Here is a 5,218-nt window from a genome sequence, read left to right on the forward strand (position 1 = left end):
TATTTCCTAGGAAAATGCAATGAAACTACCTAAAAACAGTAAAGAAAAGGTTAGTGAAACTGGCCAAAATGCCCTGGCATCAGGGGAGCGTTTCTATTTTGAGGTAGTTAATTATTCCATCCTTGATCCTGACCTGTTATGGCTAGGATTTTTTCTTCTTTTGAGATTGACGGGTTTTGTAGCATTTCTTAGATGAGGCTTCTATTGTTGCCCCCTGGTTTGGTGCTGGCTAGTTTTAAAAGTGCATCAACTCGGGCGTTATGATATCCGGGTATGTGGCGGACCTCATATTCCCCGAGTTGTCTGAGCTGTTCCCTGGTTTTGTCCAAGTACTTTTTCATGGTGGGATCTTTAGCTTGGTAGCTCCCTGCTATTTATGAAGTGACTACCTGTGAGTCGCTAAAGATGATGAGCTTTTGAGCTCTAACTTCCTTAGCCAGCTTCAACCCAGCCAATTGTGCCTCATACTCGACTTGGTTGTTTGAGGTAGGGAACCCGAATTTGAGGGAAAGTTCAATTTGGGTTCCCTAGTCGCTTTCTATGATGACGCCTGCATAGCTTCTAGTTTTGTTCGAGGAACTGTCCCCATAAAGATTCCATTCTATAGGAATTTTTGGGGTGTCTGTAAATTCTGCAATGAAGTCGGCTAGATATTGCGATTTGATGGCTGTCCGAGCTTTATATCGAAGGTCGAATTCGAACAACTCGACTGCCCATTGCAAAATTCTACCTACTAGGTCCGTTTTATGAAAAATCCCTTTTATGGGTTGGTTGGTCCGAACCTTAATAATGTGAGCTTGGAAATATACAGGTTGTTCATATCCTGGGTCGAGTTGTCCGACCCGGGATATTCTACAGACAAAGCAACCGACCTCTTCAGGTCAGGACAATCCAACCTCTTCTCAAAGAGCTCGGTCAAGTCACGAGAAAGCCAAAACAAAGGGCCCAAATAGAGGAACACGTCCTAGATCCTAAGGCAGCCCAAGCCTACAAGAGAAGGGCAGTTCCCTTAAAGATAAGATGACCTCTCTCAAAAGATAAAGATAAGATAAGGTAACTAACTTATCCAAAAAGGTCACTCCACACCATTATAAATACACTGGAGCACCCAGGTATAACTCATACTCTGATTCTACTCAATACCTGCTTAATACCCTTGCTAACTTAAGCATCGGAGTCCCTTGCAGGTACCCTCCACCCTCCGGGGAAGAAGGATCAGCATCACTTTCGGTCCCACAAGTCGGAGACACCAGCTCCAACCGCTATACACCTGTCGGACACGTCGGCTCCGACCAACACAGAAGATCTCTACCGAGATCGACCTACAGTTTCAGGTAACCCCCAGAATATTGGCGCCGTTGTCAGGGACCTAGAAGTCATCCCAACACCATGGCGGACAACCATGACAATGACCACGACTCAAGTTTGGAAGATAGAATTCCACACAAGAACACGGATGCTATACTTAAAGATGCTCCAGAACCCAATGGAGACAAAAATTCATAAAATCCAGGGGTGATAGAAGCACTTCAAAATCGATTAAAGCAACTTGAGAAAGAAGCCCAACATCAACGTGAAAAAGAAGATGATCTATGTCGGGAGATAAGGCGGCGATGAGAATTAGAAGATAAGCTTGTGAAACTCGAGCTGATCTCAAAACTAAAGCTACCCGATCCACCCCAGAGGATAGCTCTCACAAAGATCAAGATCCATTCACCAGGGAAATTATGAAAACCAAAATCCCAAAAAATTTCAAACTTCTGGATATGACTCTGTAGGACGGCACCTCGGACCCCAATCACCATCTCAGCAACTTCAGAAGTAGAATGTACCTCACTGACGCCTCAGATGCAGTCCGCTGCAAAGCCTTTCCAACAACTCTCACCAAGACAACCATTAGATGGTTCGACAATCTACCTCCAAAATCCATCTCGAGTTTCGACGACTGGCCAAAAAGTTCCTGGCCTGATTTTCCATACAAAAGGACAAAGCCAAACATGCACCCAGCCTACTAGGGATCAAGCAAGAAGATCGCGAGAGTCTTCGTAACTACATGGAAAGATTCAACAAAACTTGTATGGACATACAAAGTCTACCAACAGAAGCTGCCATCATGGGCCTCATAAATGGCCTACGAGAAGGACCATTTAACCAATCTATATCAAAGAAGTACCCGGCATCCCTAGACAAAGTACAAGAACGGGCGTAGAAGTACATCAACATGGAGGAGAATTCTCGACTTGGGGAAGCCTCGAGGTTCGGTTTTGCCTACCGAGATAAAGATAAAGAATCTAAGAAAAAAGAAGATCGCTCCGAAGAGAAAATTAAAAAATATCATAACTACACCCCTCTTAGGGTATCCTTGGTAGATATTTACAAAGAAGTCTGCCATACGGAAAAAATACCCCCAGCTCGGCCACTTAAACGTAAAAGTGAAGGAGGAAATCGAAGCGAATACTGTGAGTATCATCGAGTCCGAGGACATTCCACCAACGAATGCTTTGACTTGAAAAACGTCATTGAGAAATTAGTAAAGGAAGGAAAACTAGATCGGTTCCTAGCCAATCGGGACGAAGAACCGAGAAAAAGAAGAAGGAATGAAGATGTCGGACGATCTAAACGATAACCCCGCACACCGGAAAGACATGTCCACATGATACATGGCGGATTTGCTGGAGGAGGAATCTCCAAATCATCCCGCAAGCGACACGTCAAAGAAGTATACCATGTCGAAGACAAGAAGGAGGCACCAGACATCCTAGCAATCACGTTTACCAAAGAAGATGCATTCGGAATCATCTCAGGACATGACGACCCCATGGTCATTACAATCATATTGGCAAATGCCAACCTCCACCGTACATTAATTGACCAAGGAAGCTCTGCTGACATCTTATTCAAAACTGCCTTCGACAAGCTCGGCTTAGAAGAAAAAGAACTAAGAGCATACCCGAACAGCCTGTTCGGACTTGGGGATACCCCAGTACAACCACTGGGATACGTATCATTACATACAACCTTCAGAAAGGGGAACCAATCCAGAACACTCAAGATAGACTATATCGTGGTCGACGTAAGCTCAGCCTACAATGCCTTAATAGGTCGGACAACGTTAAATCAACTCGGCGCAATAGTTTCAACTCCACATCTATGTATGAAATTCCCAACTGCAGAAGGGATAGCTACAATAAAAGCAGATCAAAAGATGGCGCGTCACTGTTATAACGAAAGTCTAAACCTCCGAGGCGAAGGAGGAGAGTTCCACACAATCGAACTCGGCGGAGATCAGAGACGAGAAGAACGCCGCCCACAACCCGAAGGAGAAATAGAAAGAGTCCAGATCGGAGATACCCCAGATAAAACAACTAATATTGGCATGATTCTGAAAGGAGACGCAAAGGAATCACTAATACGGTTCCTACAAGATAATGTTGATCTCTTTGCATGGAAAGCTGCCGACATGCCAGGCATAGATCCCGAACTAATCAGCCACAAGTTGGCAGTCTACCCGGGATCCCGGTCGGTACAACAAAGACGAAGAAAACTTGGGCCAGAACGGTCTCAGACTGTAGAAGAACAAGTACAAGCACTACTAGAAGCAGGGTTCATAAGAGAAGTTAAATACCCACTATGGCTAGCAAACGTCGTCTTGGTGAGAAAGTCAAATGGGAAATGGCAAATGTGCATCGACTACACCGACCTCAACAAAGCCTGCCCAAAAAACCCTTATCCACTCCCAAGCATCGATGCTCTAGTAGATGCCTCATCAGGATATAAGTATCTCTCGTTCATGGACGCATACTCAGGCTACAACCAGATCCCAATGTATCCACCGGATCAAGAAAAAACATCGTTTCTCACACCAAAAGCAAATTATTGCTACATCGTAATGCCTTTCGTCCTTAAGAACGTGGGAGCCACTTATCAAAGGCTAATGAACAAAGTCTTCTCAAACGACATCGGAAAAATCATGGAGGTCTATGTGGATGACATGTTGATAAAGACACAAAGTGAAGAAACATTACTAACCGACTTGGTTCAAGTGTTCAACACCATACGGAAGCATGGCATGCGACTCAACCCGGCTAAATGCACCTTCGCAGTGGAAGCAGGTAAATTCTTGGGCTTTATGCTCACACAAGGAGGAATCGAGGCAAATCCAGATAAGTGCCAGGCCATACTCAACATGAAAAGCCCGACCTGCGTCAAAGAGGTACAACAACTCAATGGAAGATTGGCGACCTTGTCCAGATTCCTAGCAGGGTCAGCAATAAGATCCCTCCCCTTCTACGCTACCTTAAGGAAGGGAAAGAACTTCGAGTGGACAACGAAATGTGAACAAGCCTTCCGAGACTTCAAAGAATTCTTGGGACCCCCATCCTATCTCGACCACAAGAGGGAGAACCACTCATACTGTACCTCGCAGTAGGAAGTCAGGCAATAGCCTCAGCACCAATTAGAGAAGATGAAAGGGGACAACAACCCGTCTACTTCATTAGTAAAGCTCTACAGGGGTCAGAGCTGAACTACCAGAAAATAGAGAAGTTTGCCTACGCTCTGATACTCGCATCCCGATGACTTCGCCCATACTTCCAACCGCACACCATTAAAGTTTGGACAAACCAGCCCATAAAAGGGATATTGCAGAAAACAGATCTAGCAGGAAGAATCCTATAGTGGGCAATCGAGTTGTCCGAGTTCGACCTCTAATACGAGACGCGGACAACCATCAAATCACAATACCTAGCCGACTTCATTGCAGAATTCACAGACACCACGGAAATCCCCATAGAGTGGAACATATACGTGGACGGTTCCTCGAATAAAACTAGAAGCGGCGCAGGTGTGATAATCGAAAGCAACCAAGGAACCCAACTTGAGCTTTCCCTGAAATTCGGATTCCCGACCTCAAACAACCAGGTGGAATATGAAGCGTTATTAGCTGGTTTGAAGCTGGCTAGGGAAGTTGGAGCTCAGAAACTCAACATCTACAGTGACTCACAAGTCGTTACCTCACAAATAACGGGAAGCTACCAAGCCAAAGATCCTACCATGAAAAAATATTTGGATAAAACCAAAGAACAGCTCGGACAACTCGGGGAATATAGGATCTGCCACATACCCTGCGAGCAAAATGCCCGAGCTGACGCACTCTCAAAACTTGCCAGCACCAAACCAGGGGGCAACAATAGAAGCCTCATCCAGGAAATACTGCAGA

Source organism: Arachis duranensis, chromosome 9 (genome assembly GCF_000817695.3).
Source record: "Arachis duranensis cultivar V14167 chromosome 9, aradu.V14167.gnm2.J7QH, whole genome shotgun sequence".
Lineage (NCBI taxonomy): Eukaryota > Viridiplantae > Streptophyta > Magnoliopsida > Fabales > Fabaceae > Arachis > Arachis duranensis.